Here is a 26,182-nt window from a genome sequence, read left to right on the forward strand (position 1 = left end):
TTTTCAGAAGGACATTTCTGCACATGAGGCTGCCTAACCTGATAAGAGTCTGTGGTAATACGGGAAATGTTCTAGCATGGATAGAAGATTGACTGACAGGAGGCATAACAGGGGCCTTTTCTGGTTGGCTGCTGGTGACTAGTGGTGTGCACAGGGGTCGTGTTGGGACTACTTCTTTTCTCATTATATGTCAATGATTTGCTTGAAGGAATTCATGGATTTGTTGCCAAGTTTGTGGACGATATGAAAATAGGTGGAGGGGCAGATAGTGCTCAGGAAGCAGGGTGTGTACAGAAGGACTTAGACAGTTTGGGAAAAGGGCATAGAAGTGGCAGATAGAATACAGAGAAGGACAGGCATGATCATGCACTTTGGCAGAAGGAATAAAGATGTGGACTATATTCTAACTGAGGAGAACATTCAAACATCAGAGCTGCAAGGGAGGAGGGAGTAGTCATGCAGGATTCCCTAAAGGTTAACTCGCAGATTGAGTCAGTGGTAAGCAAGGCAAATGCAATGATAACATTCATTTAAAGAGGACTGGAATACAAAAGCAAGGACGAAATTCTGAGGATTTATAAGCCACTGGTCAGACTGAACTTTGAGTATTGTGAACAGCTTAGGACCTCCTTTCTTAGAAAAGATGCACTGTGATTTGAGAGCATCCAAAGGAGGTTCATGAGAATGATGCCAGAAATGAAGGAGTAACATTTGATGTTTTGGGCCTTAATTCACTGGAGTTTCGAAGAAAGAAAGGAGGTCTCATTGAATCCTATCAAGTCTTGAAATGCCAAGATGCAGTTGATGTAGAGAGGATGTATCCAGTAGTGAAGGAGTTGAGGACTAGAGGGCACAGCTTCACGATTGTGGGAGAGGGATTTGGAACAGGGATGAGGACAAATTTCTTTAGCCAGAGGGTGGTGAATCTGGAATTCAGACAGTTTTCCAGATAAAGTAACTGGGTATATTTAAGGTGAAGTTTGATAGTATTGATTAGTCAGGGTTTTGAGGGTTGCAGGAGAAGGCAGGAGAATGGGATTGAGAGGGATAACAAATCAGCCAATGATGGAATGGTGGAGCAGATTTGATGGGCTGAATGGCCTGACTCTGATCCTGTGACTTTGGATCTTATTGTTTTACATTCTTTATTTCCCAGTTTTCTAGACATTGATCTGACTGATAGGAAGCGGAGCCCATAACCACAGTGAAGCACACCCTGTAACACAAGAACCCATCATTGACAATTCAACTGGAGTCTGTGCTGTGAGTTAATAGGAATAAACCAGCAGAGCCCAACATTCTCCAGGCCTTGATGTACTATTGCTGGGTTTCAGGGACTTACCTCAGCGTCATTCCATGTCATTGGTTTACTGTAATACCGGAAACAGGAGTTTCGATCAGGAAAATAAAACCAATTTTCATCACAACGTCCTTGGGTTAGACTGTAATGCGGGGACCATCGCTGCTTCATGTCCACGGGATCATTCCCATTTTGTTGGATAGGAATTGAGACTTAAAACAGATAGAATAATGAAACAATTTCCATTAGTCACAACACCAGACACACTGTGGATTTGCAGAAGATGGCCAGTGCTCATTACCCACATCATGGTGCCAGAGGACTGAGGGCTTTCTGGACGGACACCATTCTTTGTAACAGGGACACTGGTTAAACCTGACAACAACAAATGACTGTCTGACACTGGTGGTGGGAAATGATTACAAACAGTTCTGAGAGATGGAAAAGTTCATATTTCATGTTTCGCAGGTTAATCTAGGATAAAACATTTTGTAAAGAGATGGTTTTATCTGACGAGAAATTGAATTTTTGGAGGCTATAGTTAAGTATCAGTAAGGATAGAAGGTTTCATGTGGTAAACATGGATTTTAACAAAATGTTTGAGAAAGTCTCATTCAGTTGATTCAAGTAGATCTAAGAGAAACAAATTTATGAAACATTTTGTTCAGTTCACACCTGGAGTTTATTATTGCACAACAGAGAGTGCAGAGGAGAGTCACTGAGATGTTGCCCAAGGTGGAGTGTTTCAGATTCGAGAAGGGACTGGATGGAATTGGTTTGTTTCCCTGGAGTAGAGGAGGCTGAATGAAGACCTGATAGAGATACACAATATAATGAGAGGCATCAATTGGGTGGTGGTGAGAAAATATTCATCAGTACAGAGACTTCTGAAATGAGTGGAAATTGTTTAAGGTAAGGGATAAGAAATTCAAAGGGGATCTAAGGATTTTTTCACTAAAAGTGTGAATGCCATTTAGGATTCACTTTCTGAGATGGTGGGAGAGGTGGGTACACTCACAGCACTTGGAAACATTGGAGAAATACTTGAATCAAAATGGCACGATGGATGGTGACAAGTCGTGTGTGGTGAAGGGGGTGAGGAGAATTGTACTTGATTGTTGACATGGATATGGTGGCCAATAGCTTTCTTGTTGTATAATCTGTAAAATTATAGATTAGCTGAGGGTTAGTATTGGAAGGATGCGCATGCGCTGGCCATTCATGTAGCCTGTTACTGCCGCTCTGACTAGTTTTCTTACTTTTCTACTTGGCATGATTAACTTATTATTATTTAATTATTTATGGTTTTACATTGGTATATTTCTACACTATTCTTGATTGGTACGGCTGTAACGAAACCCAATTTCCCTCAGGATAAATAAAATATATCTGTCTGTCTGTCTCATGTGTGATACACGACAGGACCTCTACTTTCTTAGTATTTTGCATAGATTTGGCCTGTCAGCTAGACTTTGACAAACTGTTATAGATGCATACAGGAGAGGATCCTGACTGGTTTTCTAAAAAACTACAGAAAGTTGTGGATACAGCTCAGTTCATCACAGGAAAAGCCCACCTGAAAATTTAACGCATTAACCAGATTGCTGCCATAAGGAACCTGCATCCATTTTCAAGACCCCACCAGCCACTATCCAGGTCATGCTCTGTTCTTGCTTCAACTTTTGCGCAAACAGCATAGGAACCTTCAGCACCACACCACCAGGTTTATGAATAGTTATTACCCTGCAACCCGCAGGCTCCTGAACTAGCATGGATAATGTAAAACAGCTCAACTCTGAACTCATTCCACAACCTACCGACCTCGAAAGGGTGTCTGCACAAGTGTGACTCTACAATTCATGTTCTCAGTATTCTACACAGTTTCTCTTCTTTTGCAACTTTGTTGTTCATCTGACTTAAAATACATCAAATTTGTAATAATTCAGTTGTGTTTTTATTGACTGAAAGAAAATGATAATCAGGGTAGCAATGGCTGACCTATACATAATTTGAGAATAAAGTTTCTTTGACTTTGACAATGAAGATGTTTGCTGATGATTCTAAAGCTGACATTCTTGTAGACAGGATAGAATAATGATTAGGTTACAGGAAGACATTTGTCGACTGGTCAGGTAGGAACAAAAGTGGAAGTGGAAATCAATCCTCAGAGAATGTGGCCATGCATTTGTTGGGATCTAACAATACAAGGGTACTTATGGGGAATAGTGGGATAGTAAGCAGTCGGAGCACAAACTTTCAAGACAAGCTCTGCAGAGGGTCAAAAGCCAAAGGGATGGATACAAGTCATTGCTCACAGGATTCATGTGTGAGGGAGAGAAATATTTTCAGCACATAGGCTCTGTATCTTTCTGATTCTCTGCCTTGTCCTACTTACTGGCATCTAAACTACAGCCCTCCATATCAATCTTATCCATATACCAATCCAAACTTCTCTAAAATGTTGCAATTGAATCCATTTTTGCCACTGCTGGCAGCTCAGTCCACACGTGTACCCCCTCAGAAATAGTTAACCTTCAGATTTGCCATAAATATTTCAACTTTCACCCTAAACTTCTGACCTCTGCTACTACTCTCACCCACCCCCAGGGTAAAAAGCCTGCATGCACTCACCCCATCTATGGTCGTTATCGTTTGCTATTCTTCTCTGACATTTCCCCTCACTCTCCTGTGCTCCAGGGCCTGATGTCCTAGCCAATTGAACCTATTCCTGTAACTCAGGTACTCCCAAAGTACAACACCTCACACTTGTCTGCCGTAAATCTACCTGCTATTTTTCAGTCTAGTTTCCCAGCTGGTTCAGATTATGCTGCAAGATTTGATAACATTCCTCACTGTCTGCTATGCATCAGTCTTGATATAATCTGATGTCTTTGTCTCCTGATCTCTAGGAGAGTCTCTGACTCATCTTCCATCTCAATAGCTCAAAGTTGAATGTCCCAAACAAGACATTTCCTACCATACCCCAACCGGACCCAATGCCCACAAATTCCCATGTCCCACAGTCCCAACACAGATATATATCTGTAAAGTTCCTTGAATCAATGGGCCTTACCTGCCACATCACTGACAAGCAGTGTGGTCACCACCAAAATCCACATCAGCATCATGTTTCTTCCCTCAGACCTGAAACACAAGAAAATAATTCATCATTAGTGTCAGGTTTCTCAGTGAAGGTATGGATATCCTGCTGCCACTCCCACCTCTCTCTCTCCCAGCTCTCTGTGTCGAATAGATTTTCAATCCTGAGGCAGTCCTACTTATGTGCAGGTCTTAGATATTGGAGGTTTCACGAACCATTGAAATCAAACCCAATTGGCTGGACCCACCTGCATAAAAAATTTTGCAAACCAATCACTGAAAGATCTGAACATGAAGATTGGGAAACCACAGGAATGTCTTGTGAGCTTCAAGTGTGACTGTGGAATGTTCCTCTGTAACTGAACACTGAGAAACAGAGGCTGCCTAAAACATTTATGTTCCCATGATGTTTTTCATGAAATCAGATCTCAATAAATATTATAAATAACAACAATTACAATGTAATTTTCAGGTGAATACTTCATCAGCTACAGCTTATGATGAACGCACTCATACATACAATTGTCCTGGTCTTTTTCTCATCCATTTCCCATCGTGGGGGATGATCTTTCTCTGTCACTGACTCTGGAAAGTTTGCAATCCATTTGTAAGGATTGGGTTCAATTTAGAATCATGGTCACTGTCCAAAAAAAGGTTGCAGTGAACTCTACTCAGACGGAGCATGGAAGGATGTGGAGATAATAGATTGCTTGATACTTGATGTTTTTCCAAGGACAGTTCTGGAAGGTGTATGGACTAACCTAATGTAGGAATGAATCTATTGATCTTCAGTGGAGTGAGACTGATGGGCCAAACAGATCTTCCTTTCCCTGGATCTTCTCTTGTTCCCCAATCATGTTCTATCAGTAGATTTCCGATCCTGACAACTCCCTGATCAAAAGTGATTCCTCCTGTCACCTGTGATCACCACTTACCAATTATCTAAGATCTCTACCCTCTAGTTAATGTCCCCACTGCCAAGCAGTAGGCTGTAGGAAGTTATTGATAAATCAGCTGATGATGGTTGTGTCTGAGACACTGACCTAAGCAATTCATGCAGTGATGTTTGTTCTGGCTGTTTGTTCTGCATTTGGACCATGGCTGTGAAAGGCTTCATCTTCATGAAACTGACAAGAAGAAGGCATTAACAATTTCCTGAGATTTTGTTCAAAGGAACACAAAGCTAATCCTTATTTGGAAGAAAAAATGTATAGATGTTGTAAGTCTGATATAAGAAGTCTGCAAATATTGCTCATTATAGAGCATTTGCACAGGAAGACATGGGAAAGTAAAGATAAATATGCACTGTAACTGTAGAACAAGGGTTAAAGGAAAGTTTGTGGATTGTTGATTGGAGAGTAACTGAACAAGTTTAACAAAACTGAAGTGGATGTCAGATTGTGAGAGAAGATTTGCAGAGCATGTTATTTTTTAACTCATATTCTTCTTTGTTCTACACAGGTCTCTTGTTTTTTCTCTCTCTGTGATAGTTGAGATGTATTAATAAGATCTTGTTGATAAACTAATCAAAGATCTAAACTAAGCGGATCAAAGTTACAGGGAAGTAGTCACCCCGAAGTTGCAGGAGGCAAGCAGCTGGCTGACTGTCAGGAGAAATGAAAATAGGCAGTGAGAGCAGAGCACCCCTCTGGCCATTCCCCTGAAAAACAAGTATACCAATTTGGATACTTGTGTGAGGGATGACCTCCCGGGAGAATCCCATGCCAACTGCGTTACAGGCACTGAGCATGGGACCATGGTGCACAAGGGAAAGAGGGAGAAGAGCAGAGTGGTAGTGATCAGGGACTCAATAGTGAGGGGAACAGACAGGAGATTCTGTGGATGTGAAGGGGACAACCAGATGGTGTGTTGACCGAAACGTTGATTGCTCATTTCAATGGATGCTGTCCGACCTCTGAGTTCATCCAACTTGTTTGTACGGATGGTGTGTTGCCTCTCAGGTGCCAGGGTCAGGGATGTCTCAGATCGCATCCACAACATTTTGGAGAGGGAGGGTCAGCAGCCAGATGTCTTGGTACATATTGGTACCAATGGCATAGGAAGGAAAAGCAATTAGGTCCTGAAAAGAGAATTTAGTGAGTTAGGTAGAAAGCTGAGAAGTAAGACCTCCTGGATAATAATTTCTGGATTGCTGCCTGTGCCATGCCCCAGTGAGAGCAGAAAGAGGATGATTGGGCAGATAAATGCATGGGTGAGAAGCTGGTGCAGGGGGCAGGGTTTCAGGTTCTTGAATCATTGGCATCTCTTTTGGGGGAGCGAAGACCTGTTCCAAAGTGATGGGTTGCGCCTGAACCCGAGGGAGACCAATATTCTTGCAGGCACATTTGTTGGGGCTGTTGGGGAGGGGGTTTAAAGCAATTTGGCAGAGGGATGGGAACTGGAGTGAAGGGACTCAGGATAGTCCAGATGGTAAAAAAGTAAAGCTAGCATGCAGTCAGACTGTCAGGGAGGACGGGCAGGTGATGGGACTTAGTTGCAGCCACCAGGCTGAGCATCAAATCATTAGTGATACAGAATCAGAAAGGACAGCAAATACAGTACTCAAGGTGCTGTATCTAAGTGTATGGAGTATAAGAAATAAGGTGAATGATCTTGTTGCACTATTACAGATTGGCAGACATGATGCTGTGGCCGTCATGGGAGATTTTAACATGCATGTTAAATGTGAAAATCAGGTTGGTAATAGATCTCAAGAGAGTGAGTTTGTTGAATGCCTAAGTGATAGCTATTTAGAGTAGTTTGTCATTGAGCCTACTAGGGGACCAGCTGTACTGGATTGGGTGTGATGTAATGAACTGGAGGCGATTAGGGAGATTGAGGTAAAAGAACCTTTAGGAACCAGAGATCACAATATGATTATATTCAACTTGAAATATGATAAGGAGAAAGTAATGCCTGATGTAGCAGTATTTCAGTGGAGTAAGGGAAATTACAGCAGAATGAGAGAGGAGTTGGCCAAAGTAAATTGGAAGGAACTGCTGGCAGGGATGTCAGCAGAGCAGCAATGGCATGCACTTCTGGGAAAAGTGAGGAAGGTGCTGGACATGTATATTCTAAAAATAAAGAAATACTCGAATGGTAAAATAGTACAACTGTGGCTGACAAGTGAAGTCAAAGCTATTGTAAAAGCAAAAGAAAAGGCATACAACAAAGCAAAAATTAGATTGGGAAATTTTTAAAAACCTACAGAGAGCAACTAAAATATCATCAGAAGAGAAAGCATAAAATGTGAAAGCAAGCTAGCAAGTAATATCATAGTGGATAGTAAAAGTACTTTTCAAGTATGTTAAGAATAAAAGAGTGGATATAGGACTGCTAGAAAATGAGGCAGGAGAAATAATAATGGGGAGAAGGAGATGGCTGATGAACTAATTGAGTACTTTGCATCAGTCTTCACCGTGGAAGACACGAGCAGCATGCCTGATGTTGTAGTGTGTGAAGGAAGAGAAGTGGGTGCAGTTTCTTTTACAAGAGAGAAGGTACTGAAAAAACTGTAAGACCTAAAGGTACATAAGTCACGCGGACCAAATGAATTACATCCGAGGGTTCTGAAAGAGGTTGTGTTAGAGGTTGTGGTGGCATTAGAAATAATCTTTCAAAAATTTTTGGACTCTGGTGTGGTGCCAGAGGATGGGAAAACTGCAAATATCACTCCACTCTTTAAGAAAGGAGGAAGGCAGCAGAAACTAAACTGTAGAATAGTTAGCCTGACCTTAGTAGTTGGGAAGATGTTTGAGTCAATTGTTAAGAATCCGGTGATAGAGTACTTGGTTACATAGGACAAGATAGTACAAAGTCAGTATGGTTTCCTTCAGGGAAAATCCTGCCTGACGAACCTGTTGGAAATCTGTAAGGAGATTACAAGTAGGATAGACAAAGGGGATGCAGTGGATGTTGTATATTTGGACTTTCAGAAGGCCTTTGACAAGGTGCCACACATGAGGCTGCTTACCAAGTTAAGAGCCCATGTTCTTGTAGGAAAGTTACTAAAATGGTTAGAGCAAACATAAGGAAATCTGCACAAGGAGGGTTGAAGATGGGAGAAGGGGTCATCGGTGGTGGTAGGAGAGCCCTTGTCAAAGAAGTAAGCTCGGAGACGGAGCTGGCGGAAGAACCCGCGTTGATGGTGCTGGAGTCTGGGTTTTGAATATGCCCTGGGTTGCTGGGGCAGCCAAGATCGATGGCCGGGGTCGGGGCCATGATACGAGGTCCATGCTCTGGGGTCTGCAGATGGAAGATCTTGCGATCCTTGCAGGACGTGATAAAGTCAAAGAAACGGCGATTGCACACATGGATCCGACAGAGGATGCAGTAACAGACAGGTCCATTGCAAACGGAGAAAAAGGTGTCCCGGAGGCGTGGAAGGGATTGTGATAGGGACGCCAGGTACCTTCTCATGGCAGAAAGTGTCGCCCTCAGAGCTCGATGGGAGAAACAACGGGAGGCAGAGACAATAAAATGTGAGTACCTGGGATCCTCAGAAGGTCCAAATTGAGAAGCTCGAAAACAGATCCTGAAGCCAACTGGAGTCAGTTGGCAGTGCAGACATGTTCCAAGGAAGGATATATGGCTGTAATAGTGGGTCTGGGTCAAAATATGATTGAAAAGTTGAAGGGCTGAAGGAATTATAGATGGGGAGCAGTGAGAGAGGGTTTCACTGAACTCCCGTCAAAGAGAAGATTTAAACTTCTTCAGTGTAGGCATCACTGGCAGAGGCTTCGCAGCAGAATTTAAAGAGCAAACACGAGGAAATCTGCAGATGCTGGAAATTCAAACAACAATACACACAAAATGCTGGTGGAGCACAGCAGGCCAGGCCGCATCTATAGGGAGAAGCGCTGTTGATGTTTCAGGCCAAGACCCTTCGTCAGGACTAACCGAAAGGAAAGGTAGTAAGAGATTTGAAAGTAGTGGGGGGAGGGGGAAATGCAAAATGATAGGAGAAGACCGGAGGGGGTGGGATGAAGCTAAGAGCTGGAAAGGTGATTGGCGAAAGTGATACAGAGCTGGAGAAGGGAAAGGATCATGGGATGGGAGGCCTCGGGAGAAAGAAAGGAGGAGGGGGGGGATACCAGAGGGAGATGGAGAACAGGCAAACAACTAAATATGTCAGGGATGGGGACTGTTCATGGACAACCCGCTCTGGCTTGCTCTGGATCTCTTTATTACTAATTGCCAACGGGACATCAACGGTCTCGACCACCACACCCTGTTCCAATTCCAATCTCACTCCTTCCCACCTTGTCTCTTGCAAAAATGCTATCCCCTTCTCACAATTCCTCCGTCTCTGCCGCATCAGCTCTCAGGATGAGGCTTTTCATTCCAGGACGAAGGAGATGTCTTCCTTTTTTAAACAAAGGGGCTTCCCTTCGTCCACCATCAACTCTGCTCTCAAACGCATCTCTCCCATTTCCCGCACATCTGCCCTCACCCCATCCATCTGCCATCCCTGCTTTGTGTGGTAACGAAGCTGTATGTGTCCATAATAATATATATTGTGCAGAAACATGAGAACAACCAACCATTCACACTTAAATGTGGCAATGAATCTTGTATGGCAAAGCAATCAGGCTGCTCCAGTCAGGATTGATCATTGTAGGACCCCAGCTACCACAAGAGCACCACAGTGCAGTGAGGGCCAGAGGGACATGTGTGGGAGAAAGGAAGGGCAGATAGAATGATTATTAGAAGATTCTGGCAAAAAGGTTACTCTAGTACCAGGTTACAGACACATGGAGGTAGTTTTTAATTTGACTTGTTTTGTGACCTCCCAGTTTTGTGGGGATTTTACTAATCATCTTTTACTGGTTAAACAAGTTACTCATGGTGAGTTCAGAACGAAAAAGCAGGGAAGAAAAATGAGCTTGATAGAGTTGTTAGGAGTAGGTATGTCCACAGTCAATACCTTAGGTATTACAGATACACAAATCAGTTCCCTTTGGCAGAAATTGAAGAGGGCCACAAGACAAAATGATGATGATCTGGGACAAGCTAGGAGAATAGGGAAACAAGGGGTAGAAGTGGAATTGGGAACTTTCCAGTTCTTGCAGACATTTAAGGACATAATTGAAGAAGTTATTGCTAGAGGGAATAAAGGCACACAAAGGCATGATAAAATGCAGTGCTGCCTGAAATTTGTCTGTAGTTGAAGGGAGCGTGTCTATCTCTAAGCAATGCACATGCCTTTGTAATGGAGTTATACAAGTCTGATGATCTTTTGATCATCAGGAAGAATAACGAAATTATTAGCAACTGTTGAAAAGGGTAAAGGGTCATGAGAATAGCATCAAAAGTGGCGCTATGGTGGGCTGGTTTAAAGTGAACTACATAAATACACTTGGAGTTACCCCTCTTAATTATGATAACATTCTTTTCTCTCCATTCCAAAACACAGAACTAGGCTATCGTAAGGGGGTGTAAGGGGATATTGGTTTGCATCATGGCAGACAAAGCAAAGGAGATGGAACGTAGGTCAACAGGAACCCAAGACTGCTGTATGCCATGATGGGAGGTAGGAATAGATGCAAAGGACTCAAATTTACTGAGGAGGGAGGAATGCTGTTGAGAGGCCAACCAGGTCATTGTGCCATCCAGAATAACATCACCTGGCACTCGTAATGGTTGTCCCTATAATAACTCAGCCACCAATGACCACTTTTGGAGCAGTTATGAGCTTCAGTGGGACCACTGGGTGAAAATTATGCCAACACCCATCCACCGGGGAATTCCTCAAAGCAGCCTTTGAGGAGCAGTGAAGCTGCCCACACAGACCATTGGACTAGGGATGATATACTGTAATGTGATTTAGCCTAAAACCAAGGTTTGGAGACATCATAGCCCAGAGGTCTGAGATGAGTTGGGGACTGTGGTCAGAGGAAATATCAGATGGGGTGACGAAGTGACCAACCCAGGTGCTGATAAAAGCCTGAGTCACTTCTGCAGCCTTCCTCGATGCCAGTGGGACTGCCCCGGTTACTTGGTTTTCCAGTCCACCAAGGTAAGAATGTGCATGAAACTGTGGAAAGTGCAAAGAGGACCAACAAGGTCCACATTGACATGGTCAAACTGTCGCTCAGGGAGCTTAAAAGGTGTCAGTGGTGCCTGAAGATGACAGTTATTTTTTGCGCTCTGATACTCCACACAGGCTGCAGTCTGATTGTGAATGTACTCTCTAAGGCCGTGCCACACAGACAGTAGAGCAACCAGTTTCTGAGAGGCCTTCTGGCCCTGATGCTAGAGGCCAATTTGGAGTCAAAAACAGTCCGTCTCCAGTTTATGGACAATATGGGGCAGGGTCAACCAGTTGAGACATTGCACAGGAGAGAAACGCAGCTTTCTTGAACTTAGTATCAGGCCCATGATGCTGATCAGTACGCCTGGACCTCTGGGTCAGTAGCTCGTTCAGCTGCCATGCCAGCATAGTCAACCCCCATGGGTATGGCCTCAATGGCTTGCCCTGAGAGGCAATCAGCCACAGCATTGTCTTTCCCTTCATATAAGGTGGCACGGCATGGCAGCAACGGCCTTTCAGACCTGGTATTACTTTAATTTAATTTTCTATTTTAAGTTTGATACTCAATTTTTGATTAGGGCACATGGATAACAGAGCGGGTATCTACCATCACCAGATACTACTACAATACAGAGATCATCCAAAAACAAACCTCCACAAAGATCTGCTGGCTGAATTACGCGACGTCGGCTTGCTGAGGGGAACGGGCCTACAATCCTTGGACTTAACTGATGCTGGGAGCCGGAGATGGAGATGTCGAAAGCGATGTGCGAGGAAGCAGAAGTGAGGCAAATGGGCAGGGGTCCGTGCCAGGCTAAAAGCAAACCCTAGCCGGCCGGCTGTCCCGTCCATTTTGCTCTCCAATGTCCACTCCCTGGACAATAAAATGGACTACATCCGATTCCAACGTAATACTCGGTGGGAGTACAGAGTTTCCTACGCGTATGTCTTCACGGAGACATGGCTCACTGATGGGATTTCGGACGCTGCCATCTAACTAGACGGGCTAGCTTTGTTTCGTTCAGACGAGATGCAGCTGTCTCCAGTAAGGCTCGCGGTGGCGGTGCGTGTGTTTACATCAACACAGAATGGTCTAAGAACTCTGCTGGTTTCCAGACACTGCTCATCGTTAGTGGAGTTTGTGACAGTTCGATGCAGACCATTTTATTTGCCACGGGAATCCGCCTCTGTCCTTATATTAGGTGTCTACATTCCCCCCAGTGTTAATGCTAAGGAGGCATTCTGTGAACTGTACGGGGCTATTAGCAAACTGCAGAACGCACACCCTGATGGTCTGTTTATTGTCGCCGGTGATTTGAACCACGCGAACCTTAAGTCAGTGCTCCCCAAATTCCATCAGTATGTGGACTTTGCAACGAGTGGGGAGAACGCATTGGACCTGGTTTACACAAACATTCCTGGCGCGTACCGGGCAGAGCCTCGCCCCCACCTCGGATACTCAGACCACATCTCTGTTATGCTAATTCCAGCAGACAGACCGCTTGTTAGGTGCTCCAGACCAGTTCAGAAGCAGGTGAAAACCTGGCCAGCAGGAGTCATCTCTGCTCTTCAAGGCTGCTTTGAACACACTGACTGGTACATGTTCAGGGAGGCTGCAACCGATGGCGACTCTACCAACTTAGAGGAGTACACAGTATCATTGACCAGCTACATCAGCAAGTGCACTGATGATGTTACTCTGTCCAAGACCATCACTATACGTGCCAACCAGAAGACATGGATGACCGCAGAGGTGCGTGCGCTGCTGAGGTCCTGTGACTCTGCCTTCAGAGCAGGTGACAAGGCAGCTCTGACAACAGCAGGGGCCAAACTGTCCTGAGCCATCAGAGGGGCAAATCGTGTACATGCCCAGCTAATCCACAGCCACTTCCAGGACAGCGGCGACACACGGCACATGTGGAAGTTGTTACGAATTCAGCAACAATAAATATATGAGTGATGCAGGGTTTTAATAATAAACAAAAACATTTATTAAACACTGAAAAACAAATCCCCCAAAAGTAAACAAATTACTAATGTAACCGGGAATCAGCTGCTGTGCGGCAGCTTAAACAGTTCTTAAAGCAATGTTGCAAAAGTTCAAAATGCTTACAGTCCATTTAAGGGAGAGACATTTTAAGATGATTTAAATTCTCTTTCACGTCGTCTTGCTGTGATTCCCAGTTGAACTACTTTTCCTACAAAGAATTTGCGAAGATGGAAAATGAAACGGCTTAAAGGCACTGACCTTTCCTTTACAAAACTGTTCCGAATCCCTTCTGCTATTCACAGGGATTAACATGGGGACAGTCAAGGAATTCCTTCCAAATGAGGATCAAACAAGGTCGAACCTGTTTCACCGTCGAAATCAACTTTCCTCGATCTTTTAACTCCCGAACTCCGATCTTCACTCTCCACTGATTCTCAACTAGCAGTCTTATAAAGAAACTGCTGGCAATGACTTTTCAAACTTTAGGCATCAAATAAAACTCCATCTTTCAACCACACTGTGTCATGATATTAAATCACGCAGTGGCATGAAGTCAACATGGCAAATCCAGCCACGAACTGCCCCTTGTCACAGGGAGGGGTCCTCCTTTTATACCCTGTAAAAAAAACTGTCACATGACCTCTACTGGTGGGAAAATGATGTCACTCCACCATCACAAGACCATTACCTCCAGTCCAGTATAGCTTCAACACCTGTCACGTGACAAGTACACCACTGTCACGTGTCACAGGTACGTAATAAAGGGCAGCCAGGACATCACCAATTACAGGACAACATCACCTGACTGTACGGGTGATCTCTCCCTCCCAAATGCATTGAATAACTTCTATGCCCGGTTTGAGGCGGAAAATGATGTGGCAGCAAGGAAGTTCACCCCTCCTGCGAATGACCAGGTGCTGTGTCTCACCGTGGCCGACGTGAGAAGACCCCAGTGCAGGATCAACCCACGGAGGGCTGCTGGACTAGACAACATTCCTGGTTGAGTGCTCAGAGGATGTGCAGACCAGCTAGCAGATGTTCTCACTGACATCTTCAACATCTCCCTGAGCAGCGCCACCATTCCAACGTGCTTCAAGGCCGCCACCATCGTCCCCGTACCGAAGAAGTCTTCAGTGTCCTGCCTAAATGACTACCGTCCCGTTGCACTGACATCCATCATCATGAAGTGTTTTGAGAGGCTCGTCATGAGGCATATCAAGACCCTGCTGCCCCCCCCCCCCCCCACTGGACCCCCTGCAGTTTGCGTAGCATCCCAACCGCTCAACAGATGATGCCATTGCCATCACCCTCCACCTGGCCCTAAACCACCTGGACAAAAAAGACACATACGTTCAAATGCTGTTCATAGACTTCAGTTCAGCATTCAACACAATCATCCCTCAGAAACTGATTGGAAAGCTGAGCCTACTGGGCCTGAACACCTTCCTCCGCAACTGGATCCTAGACTTCCTGACTGGGAGATCTCAGTCAGTCCGGATCAGGAGCAGCATCTCCAAAACCATCACACTGAGCATAGGGGCTCCCCAGGGCTGCGTGCTCAGTCCACTGCTGTTCACTCTGCTGACCCACGACTGTGCTGCAACACACAGCTGGAACCATATTATCAAGTTCGCCGATGACACGACCGTGGTGGGTCTCATCAGCAAGAACAACGAGTCAGCTTACAGAGAGGAGGTGCAGCAGCTAATGGACTGATGCAGAGCCAACAACCTGTCTCTGAATGTGAACAAAACAAAAGAGATGGTTGTTGACTTCAGGAGGGCATGGAGCGACCACTCCCTGTTGAACATAGACTGCTTCTTGGTAGAGATCGTAAAGAGCACCAAATTTCTTGGTGTTCACCTGACAGAGAATCTCACCTGGTCCCTCAACACCAGCTCCATAGCAGAGAAAGCCCAGCAGCATCTCTACTTTTTGCGAAGGCTGAGGAAAATACATCTCCCACCTCCCATCCTCATCACATTCTACAGGGGTTGTATTGAGAGCTCAACTGCATCACTGCCTGGTTCGGAAAGTGCACCATCTTGGATCGCAAGACCCTGCAGTGGATAGTGAGGTCAGCTGAGAAGATCATCGGGGTCTCTCTTCCTGCCATCACGGACATTTACACTACACACTGCATCTGCAAAGGAAACAGCATTATGAAGGACTCCATGCACCCCTCATACAATCCCTTCTCCCTCCTGCCATCTGGGAAAAGGCTCCGAAACATTCGGTCTCTTACGACCAGACTATGTAACAGTTTCTTCCCCCAGGCTATTATACTCCTCAATACCCGAAGCCTGGACTACCTCCTTGTCCTTCTGTCCTGTTTATTATTTATTGTAATCCCTGCACTCTTTTTGTGCACTTTATGCAGTCCATTGTAGGTCTGTGGTCTAGTATAGCTTTCTCTTTATTTTATTACGTAGTTCAGCCTAGTTCTTTGTACTGTGTCATGTAACACCATGGTCCTGAAAAACTTTGTCTCATTTTTTTCCATGCACTGTACCAGCAGTTATGGTAGAAATTACAATAAAAGTTGACTTGATTGACTTGACTTGACTTGATATGTTGTGTCCCAGTTGTGAACTGATATGTAGGCTCGTTGACATTGCTGCATACAGACCAGTCTACGCATGTGGCCATGGATTAATGGACTGTGCTTAACTCCATGTTTTGTGACTGTAGTGTTGAATGTGGGCTTGGTGAGGTCAGGGAATTCATCTAGCAGTGGAGTAAACTCGCATGCAGTGTTGCATGTGCTTGACAGAGTCTTTGTGGGGAACATACTGCGGTGCAGGATAATAACCCAAAGACCTTGATAGCCACAAGCCAGCAGTTCTTAAGATCAACAAACAGTCCTTGGACACACAGGAAATCTAGAGGTCTGGCCACTTTACCCAGGATGAAGTCCCATATGTAATGTTGCTCACTGAAGAAGAGTGTCTCCCATCGTGTCCTGTAAGTCTGTATCCTGCTGTCATTGGCAGCCTCCAGCGAGGTTTTGTCGCTCTTTGTTTCTCATCGATAGGCGATACAGGCAGCACAGTCACTTGAGCACTCACATCACACAGGAAGCGTTGCCATGAAAGGGTGTTTGTAATGAGCAATAGATGTCCCTGGCAGCTGGAGCCCGCAGTGTTCACAGATCTCTGATGTTCCAGTGCTCTGACACTAGCGTTCGTACCTAAGTGAGCTTGGCAAAAACACAGGTCCAGTGTCATCTGTTTCACAGCTGTGGGCATCCTTATTTTGGGGGCCTTGCAGACGGGCTTATTGAGGTATCTAAATGAAGAATGATGCACCACTGCCTGGCTGACTGTGGACTGTCAGCCATTGTAGCAAGCTCCCTGTCGTCCTTCACGGGTGCATTAGTGAGGGCTACGCCAATTTGATCAGACATTTGCTAGATGGATTTCTTTAAGAAGAAAACAAGGATAGTGATTCCCCAAGTGAGACAGCATTTGGTATATTAGATCCAACAGCTTAGCATTGCTGAGGCCAAGCAAGCAGAGCAGCTGTTTCGTGAGCTCAGAATCCAGTTGTCCAAAATTCTGTGAAAGGTGAGTTTTCAGTGATCAGTATTTATTGTGTTCAGGGAGATAGTCAAGTAGACTCACCATCTCTCAGTCACAGAGATGCTGAGTGATGCTACCACATAGAAATAATTGGTGTTGTCAGCATCGATTACTGGCAAGGTGAATTGGGTCTCAGCTTGTACAATCCAAGCAATGGCATATTGCTCCCAGAACACCAACAGTTTCAAAGCAACTGCAGTGACCAATAGATTCAAGAGCTCTGCAATTGTCCAAGGGCATTGGGGTCACAAATGCAGGTTTTCACAAATAAAAAGAGTGGAGATGTTTTATGTTCAAGAAAAAAACAGAACAATTCATTTATTGGACTATACTCCAAACACTGAACACAAATCACGGTAAAACTTCTTTATATAATTACACCATCATGTCAGACCAGCCTCTCAAAGTGAACCCCAACTTAATGTTGGTGGCTGTGAAATAAGTATGTTTCCACCAATTACATTACCATCCATTTCCACTTCCTCTCTGTACTGCAACTTGAAGTTGTTGGTAAGGCCAACCACTGTGGTGCCATCTGCAAACTTGATGACATAGTCTGCGGAGAGGTCCTGACGTATTGGTTCTCCAGATGTAGAAGCTTAATCTGTGGTTGGAACCAACAATTTATGATGTCAAATGGCATTTTGTCTGTTACTGTAGGAGCGTTGGAGAAAAAAGGCAATTATGTTGGAGGAGCAATAACTCATATCCTGTCTGGGTAGCTTCCAACCTGATAGCATGAAAATGGATTTCTGTAATTTCCAGCTGTTTCTTCCCCCTCTCATTCTTCCTTTTTGCATTCCTCTTTCTGGTACCCTCCCACCCTTTCTTTTCCCCACAACTGCCTATTACGTCCCTGTGATATCCTTCCTCCTTCCCTTTTCTCGATGGTCCACTATTCTCTCCTATTAGACTCCTTCCTCTTCAGCCCTTTACCTCAGCACCCAACATCTCCCAGCTTCTTAGTTCCCATCACTCTTCCACCACCCAAATACCTTCCCCTGGTAACCTGCCTACTTGTGCTTTTTCCCCTCATCTCTCCTTTTTAATCTGGCTTCTACCCACTTCCTCTCCAGTCCTGATGAAGGGTCTCTGCCTAAAATGTTAACTGTTTATTCCCCTCCATAGGTGCTGCCAGACTTGCTGAGTTTCTCCAGCATTTTGTGTGTGGTGCTCAAGGAAGTCTCCCTGATACTCTGCAGTGTGACTGTGAAGCATCATATAGAAGATAGAATGTAGAACACTGAAATTTACAGCACATTACAGGCCCTTTGGCCCACAATTTTATGCCGACCATGTAACTTACTCTAGAGACTGCCTAAAATACCCCTAGCACTTAGCCCTCTATTTTTCAAAGCTCCATGTTCCTATCTCAGAGGCTCTTAGAAGACCCTATTGTATCTGCCCCCACCACTGCTGACAGCAGTGTATTTCATACACCGGACACTCTCTGTGTGAAAATCTAACCCCTGACATCCCCTTGGTACCCATTTCCAAGCACCTTAAAATTATGACCCCTCATGTTAGCCATTTCAGCCCTGGGAAAAAACCTCTGGTTATCCACACAATCGGTGCCCCTCGTGATATTATACTCCCCTATCAGGTCACCTCTCACACTTCTCATCCTCCATCACTCCAAGGACAAAAGGCCAACTACACTCAAGTTATTCTCATAAGGTACACCATCTAATCCAGGCAACATTCTTGTACATCTCCTCTGCACTCTCCCTATAGTATCCACACCCTTCCTGTAGTGAGGTGACCAGAATTGTACACAGTACTCCAAGTGGGGTCTGACCAAAGTCTTATATAGCTTGAGCTCAATCCCATGGTTGATGGACGTCATCACACTATATACTTTTGTAACAACTCTGTCAACCTGTGCAGCAGCTTTGAGTGTCCTATAGGCATGGACATGAACCCCAAGATCTCTAAAAACCTCCATACTGACAAGAAACTTATCATTTTTATTATAGTCTGTCTTCAAATTTGATCTGCCAAAATGAACCACTTCATACTTATCTTCTCAGCCCAGTTCTACATCCTATCAATGTTCTGCTGTAATCTCTGACAACCCTCCAGTCTATCCACAGCACCTCCAACCATTGTGTCATCAGCAGACTTACTTACTCACCCTTCTACTTCTTCATCCAGGTCGTTTATAAAAATCACAAAGAGGAGAAGTCCCAGAACAGATCCCTGTGGAACACATTTGGTCACTGATCTCCATGCAGAATATCTACAAGCACCCTTTGGCTTCTGTGGGCAAGCCAATTCTGGATCCACAAAGCAAGGTCTCCATGGATCCCATGCCTAATTACTTTCTGAAGGAGGCTTGCATGGGGAACCTTATCAAATGCCTTACTGAAATCCACATACACTACATCCACTGCTCTACCTTCATCAATGCTTTTGTTACATTCTGAAAGAATTCAATCTGGCATGTAAGGCATGATCTGCCCTTGACAAAGCCATGCTGACTATCCCTAATCAGATTATGTCTCTCCAAATGCTCATAAGTCCTGCCTGTCATGATCTTCTTCTCCAAAAACTTAACCACCACTGAAGTCAGACTCTCTTGTCTATAATTTCCTGGGTTATCTCTACTCCCTTTCTTGAACAAAGGAACAACAGTTGCAACGCTCTAATCCTCTGGTACTTCTCATGTTCCTATTTGAGAAGCAATGATCATTGCAACAGTCTCAGCAATCTCCTCCGTTGCTTCCCACAGTAGCCTGGGGTATATCTCATCCGGTCCCGGTGACCCATCTAACTTAATGCTTTTAAAAAGTTCATTGCGCATCCTTTTTCTTAGTGTCTTTATGCTCAAGTGTTTCAGTCCCCTGTAAGGCATCCCCACAATTGCCAAGGTCTTTTTCCCTGGTGAATACTGAAGGAAAGTATTCATTAAGTACTTCCGCTACATCCTCTGGCTCCATGCACATGTTTCCACTATTAGACCTGAGTTGTCCTATTCTCACTCGGCTCATTCTCTTGCTCTACACATACTTGTAGAAGGGGTTTTCCTTAATCCTGCTCAACGAGGCACTTCTCATGGCTGCTTCTGGCTCTCCTAATTCCGTTCTTAAGCTCCTTCTCAGCAAACTTGTAATTTTCTAGAGCTCTGACAGTGCCTAGTTTCTTGAAACTTTCGTAAGCTTTTCTTTTCTTCTTAACAAGATTTTCTACATAACTTGTACACCATGATTCTTTAACTCTACCATCCTTTCCCTGCCTCAATGGAACATGCCTATGCAGAACTCCATGCAAATGTTCCCTGAACATTTGCCACATTCCAGCTGTGCATTTCCCTGAGAACATCTGCTCCCAATTTATGCTGCCCAATAGCATCATATTTCCCCCTACCCTAATTAAACATTTTCCTAGATTGCTCCTAACCCTCTCCAGCGCTCTGGTGAAGAAGATAGAGTTGTGGTAATTGCCTCCAAAATGCTCTCCTACTGAGAAGTCTGACACTTGACGAGGTTTGTTTCCCAATACTTGATCAAGTACAGCCTCTCCTCTTGTAGGCTTATCTACATATTGTTTTAGGAAACCTTCCTGAACACAGCTAACAAACTTCACCTCATCTGAACCACTTGCGCTAAGGAGATGCTAATCAATAAAAGGAAAATTAAATTCTCCCATCAGAACAATCCTATTATTATTGCATCATTCCAGAATCTGCCTCCCTATCTGCTCCTTAACATCGCTGTTATTGGGGGGGGGGGGGGAGGTCTATAAAAAAGCACCCAGTTATTGTCCCTTTGGAGTTCATACGTTGCTTTGGTCTGTGTACCGAAGACAGGAAATATTTGCTTGGAATATTGATTATCAGATGGATTTTTGGAGAGAGGGCAAGGTCCACTGAAGACAGATTAATCTGAATTGGTTGAAATGCACTTGAAAAATATGCCAGTGATCATATTGAGAGTTCCAGGATTCTGAAAGGAACTGTGGGGGCATAATGAGAGTATTTTTCCTCATTCTAGCACAAGGGTGATGTCAACAATTTTGGAAGACAAGTTCCTTTGGAGAGAATTGGGATTTATATGAATGTTTTTCATGAGAGGGCTGTGATCCCACAGAATGTACAGAATGTCAATATTACTCTACAAAGGCATTTCAGTAAATGGTGCAGCCGGTTGGTAGAAAAAACCTAAACCTAAACCATCCCCTTAGGGTGGGGACTTGCTGGTTATCACCACCCTGCTCTCTGTTGTGACACCTGTCCATCATCAAACTGCCTCTCCTTCATTAACTGCCCCAAGAGGTTTTCCAAAAGCCCCACAGATAGATTAAACTCTGCACCAAAAGCATCTCGAAGCAGGCAAGCTTTGCCAGAGAATTCCACTATTATCTAGAATCTCACTTCACAAAATCCAGGTAAAACATGTCAGGTATTATAGAGAAAGACAACAGGTACACCTTTCATTGAATATGAGTTGTACACAAACATATTTGTTGTGACATTTGGATGCTGTATCTGGGAGATATCAAAGGTCTTTATTCTCCCTCCTTCGCATCCACCCACACACCCACTCACATACACAGACAGTCCGGTTCATCTACATCACTGCTGAATGCTTATCTTTCAGTTTGTTCTCTCCAGCTCTCAATCAGTCCGTTGACCCAAATTTATTTGTTTTTCATTTGCCTTAGTTCATTAGTATATTCCTTATTCAATTAATGTAGTTGTTCTGATCCAATCCTGGAGCCAACAACACTGATTTCTCTATTATCTGAACATATCTAAACCCTCTTCCTTCTCTTAGTTTCCATTTCCCATTCTGGCACTCTTTTAAACCTTCTCTTCTCAGCACTTGCCCATTACTTCCACTCAGTGCCACTCTTCCTTCCCTTTCTCTCATTGTCCTTTACTATTTCCATCAGATTAAATCTACTTTTGCCCTTTACCTCTTCCATCTCTCACCTCCTAACTTCGAAACTCATACCTCTCCCTCTCTGTTTTCATGTTCCAATGGTGTCAGATCTTCAAGTATTTTCTATACTGTGAATTTTCACTTCAGTGATCTAAAGACTAACCCAATGAAACAGTGTGTGACAAAGTTAACTGTATGATCAGCCATTGATAACCATTCACAAATCTAAACTCACAGTACACTGCAGATGCTGTGGTCAAATCAACATGTACAAAACAAGCTGGATGAACTCAGCAGGTCGGGCAGCATTTGTTGAAAGTAGCAGTCAACGTTTCGGGCCGAGACCCTTCGTCAGGACTGAAGAAGGAGGGGGCAGGGGAAAGGTGCAGGTGGAAAACCAATCAGAGGAAAGTTCAAGGGGTGAGGGAAGGGAATGTAAGGGTATACTATGGGTTGTAGAAGGAGGCGGAATCATGAGAGAAGTGATAGGCAGCTAGAAGAGGAGGCAGAGTGAAAGTGTGATAGGGGAAGGAGAGCGAGGGAATTACCAAAAGCTGGAGAATTCAATGTTCATGCCAAGGGGCTGGAGACTACCCAGATGATATATGAGGTGTTGCCCCTCTAACCTGAGCTTGGCCTCATCATGGCAGTAGAGGAGGCCATGTACGGACTTATCCGAATAGGAATATGAAGCAGAGTTGAAGTAGGTGGCAACCGGGAGATCCTGTCTGTTGTGGCGACGGAGCATAGGTGCTCAATGAAGCGATCCCCCAATATGTGTCGGATCTCACCGATGTAGAGGAGGCCACAACGGGAGCACCGGATGCAATAGATGACCCCAACAGACTCACAAGTGAAGTGTTGACTCACCTGTAAAGGGATATCCATGTCTGATCATCCAGTCAATTACATCACATGCTGTCTCCACCTTGTCAGTATTTAGATCACTGAAGAGAAAGTTCACAGTGCAGAAAATATGAGAAGGTCGGAGATCATCAGGATCAAAAGTACAGAAAAGGAGAGGGGATGAAGTTAGGAGCTGGGAGATGATAGTTGGAAGAGGTATAGGGCTGAATAAGAAGGAATCTGATAGGAGAGGATAGTGGACCATGGGAGAAAAGGCACTGAAGGGAAGTAATGGGCAGGTGCAGAGAGGACAAGGGTTGAAAACTCTGTGTCGGAATGGGAAATGGAAAAAGAGAGATGGGAGTCAGTTAAAAATGACCAGAAAGGAGAGAAATTAATGATTATGCCATCAAATTATTGGCTCCCAGTCTCTGAGGTGTTGTTCTTCATACCTGAGAGTGGCGTCATCATAGCAGTAGAGCAGGATGTGAACCAACATGTTGGAATGCGAATGGAAGACCTTTCTGTACCAGGCAATTTCTGCAGCCCCAAACTGTATGCATGGTTGGTGTGTTGCCTCCCAGACACAAGAGTCAGCGATGACTCAAAGTGGCAACAGGCATTCTGGAAAACAATGGAATGTGACAAAATGATATTGATGATAAAGTATTTGCAAAACACTGAAGTTCGATTCAAATTCACCAGGTGTGAAAACTAGACAACTGACTTAGTAATTTTCTGTTGGAACTTGGGTCAGAACAGCTACATTAATTCGATAAGGGATATACTAATGTAGTCAGGCAAATGGAAAGAAGTTAATTCAGGTCAACAGGTCAACCAGTTGAGAGATGGAGAGAACAAACTGGAAAGATGAAACATTCAGGAGTGATGTGGATGATCCAGACTGTCTGTGTTCTTGTACAGATTTGACAGACTGAACATCTCCTTAGCTCAGCAACCATTCTGTAAGTTTAAGATCCCAAAACCGTGGAACCAAAAACCAATATCTGATTGTAGGAAAACTGAACTTTAGGCTCTTGATTCCTCAGTGATTTTAGACCTTGCTCAGAAATGAATTTGTATGTGGTGAGACACACAGCAAAGTGGTGCTAATCCCAATGTACCAACCGTATTTAAATACAGTCTTTCAGATTCATTGAGATATCTCATCTTTCACAAAATTGCAGGGCATTTATCTGTGCAATTCACCTCCCTCTATGAACACAGAGTGATAAGGTTTGTTTATTTTTTCACAGCAAGTTCCATGTTGGCTTTATTGAATGTTTCATCTTCTTCATCAGCATGATTCCATGCAGAAAAGAGAGAGGAAAATCAGGAACAGTATATACCAGTTGGGCTAACAGGAGCTGTACAATAAATGTTCAAATCTACCAGTGAGGAAATGGGTGCCAGCAGGATGAAAAATCTGGGCATGATGAAGGAGAATGAATAAAGATTTGTGAATGATTATCCATGGCTGATCATACAGTTAAGGATGTCACACACTGTTTCCCTGGGTTAGTATTTAGATCACTGAAGTGAAGATTCACAGTACAGAAAATACTTGAAGATCAGACACCATCAGAATATGAAAACACAGAGAGGGAGAGGTATGAAGTTAGAAGCTAGGAGGTGAGAGGTGGAAGAGGTAAAGGGCTAAAGTAGATTTAATCTGATAGGAGAGGATAGTGCACCATGAGAAAGAGGGAAGGAAGTGTGGCACTGAAGTGAACTAGTGAGCAAGTGCAGAGAAGAGAAGGGTTTAAAAGTGTGCTAGAGTGGGAAATGGAAAACTAGAGAAGGAAGAGGGGTTAGTAATAATCAGATATTAGAGATATCAAAGTTGTTGGCTCCAGGACTTAATAGGATGCGTTGCTCCTCCAACCTGAGAGTTGCCTTATCATTGCAGTAGAGGAGGTCATGGACTAAGATGCTGGAATGGGAGTGGGAGATTCTATATATAAAGACGTTTTTGTAGCCACAAGCCGGTCTCCCAGTTGGTATGTCACCTCCCAGGTGCAAGGATATGGGAAATCTTTCAGCAGCATCAAGGCATGCTGGTAAGCAACGCACGATCACAAAACAAAGCTGATAATAAAATATTTGCTGAAACTGAATTTGTATCACACTGACCAGGTGTAACCCCTAGAGCAGTGATATAGTCAGTAGTTCTCTGATGGAACTTGAGCTGCCTGGATCCGAACAACGACATTAATTCAACTAGGAATATACTGATGAAGTGGACAAATGGAAAGAAGTAAATTCTGGTGAACAGACTGATTGAGAGATGGAGGGAAGAAACTGAAAGGCTAAGCATGCAGGACTGATGTGTATGGACCAGACTGTCTGGGTGTGTGAGTGGGTGAAAAGGGGTTTATTTTGCTGTTGCTGTCTTGTTGCTTGTTGTCTTCTGTTGTTGTTGTTGCTTGTGTGGTACTGCTGAGCATTGTGGGCACACTTTGTTGGTGTTAGAATGTGTGATGATTAATACAGCATCTTTTTTTAACACTAACAACATATTTCAGTGCATGCTTAGAACTACATGGGAAAGATAAATGAATCTGAATCTGAACATTTGTCCTCAGATTCTGGAAAATGAATGCGAAGGACCTGTTTAAGCAATTGCTCTGTCTGTGGTGCAGTGAGAATGATAGGGCAAGCACTTACACTGAACCCATGTTCCCATGGTCTACAATCGTCTGAGTGGAAATACTCTCAACATGTACTTTTTTGAGAACTCTCAAGATCCAGTCATTTGATTGTAAGGTTCCCGCTGTCGACATTGTTTATCTTGATATTTAACCCACAACACTGGTCAAGAATGCCCTTGTGGGAGAATACCATGAGGACATTGCTCGCACTACTGTAGTGATGAATATTCTAATGTAGATCATTCATGTGAAAGATCTTTTAACAGAAATGACAAACTATCTTTCTGTGCCAGGGAAGGTGTGTGAGGGGCATGTGGAGCAATGGCTAATCAATGCCGTGGAGACGTGTGCAATGGAAAGAGATGTCATTCCTTTGCAGAGTGACGAGGGAGAAAGGGATATGCAGGGCTGTGGGCAGCGCATGGTGGAGTTGAAGTACCTGGATCAGGTCAAACATCTCCTAAGCTGCTGCAACTGTTCTGTAAGTTTGAGATCCCAAAATCATGGAACCAAAAACCAATATCTGATTGTAGAGAAACTGAACTTCAGGCTCTTGATTCCTCAATGATTTTAGACCTTGCTCAGAAATGAATTTGTATGTGGTGAGACACACATCAAAGTGGTGCCATTCCCAATGTATCAACCGTATTCGAATATAGTTTTACAGATCCATTGAGATATCTGAATATGCACAAAATAGCAAAAGATTCTTCTGTGTAATTTACCCCTTCTGTCAACACAGAGTGATAACGTTTGTTTATTTTTTCACAGCAAGTTCCATGTTTTCTTTATTAAATAT

At 43.9% G+C, this 26,182-nt stretch overlaps 1 long non-coding RNA gene across 1 annotated transcript; it reads right to left on the reverse strand.

Moving 5' to 3' along the window:
* Nucleotides 1-1,437: 1,437 nt before the first annotated feature.
* Nucleotides 1,438-22,807, reverse strand: LOC132403443 (uncharacterized). The gene is made up of 3 exons (XR_009515261.1): nucleotides 22,757-22,807; nucleotides 4,374-4,444; nucleotides 1,438-1,512 (listed from the first exon to the last, which is right to left on the reverse strand). It is a non-coding gene; the product is annotated as an uncharacterized LOC132403443 (long non-coding RNA).
* Between the last annotated feature and the right edge of the window lie 3,375 nt (nucleotides 22,808-26,182).

This window comes from Hypanus sabinus, chromosome 13 (genome assembly GCF_030144855.1).
Source record: "Hypanus sabinus isolate sHypSab1 chromosome 13, sHypSab1.hap1, whole genome shotgun sequence".
In the NCBI taxonomy this organism is placed as follows: Eukaryota; Metazoa; Chordata; class Chondrichthyes; order Myliobatiformes; family Dasyatidae; genus Hypanus; species Hypanus sabinus.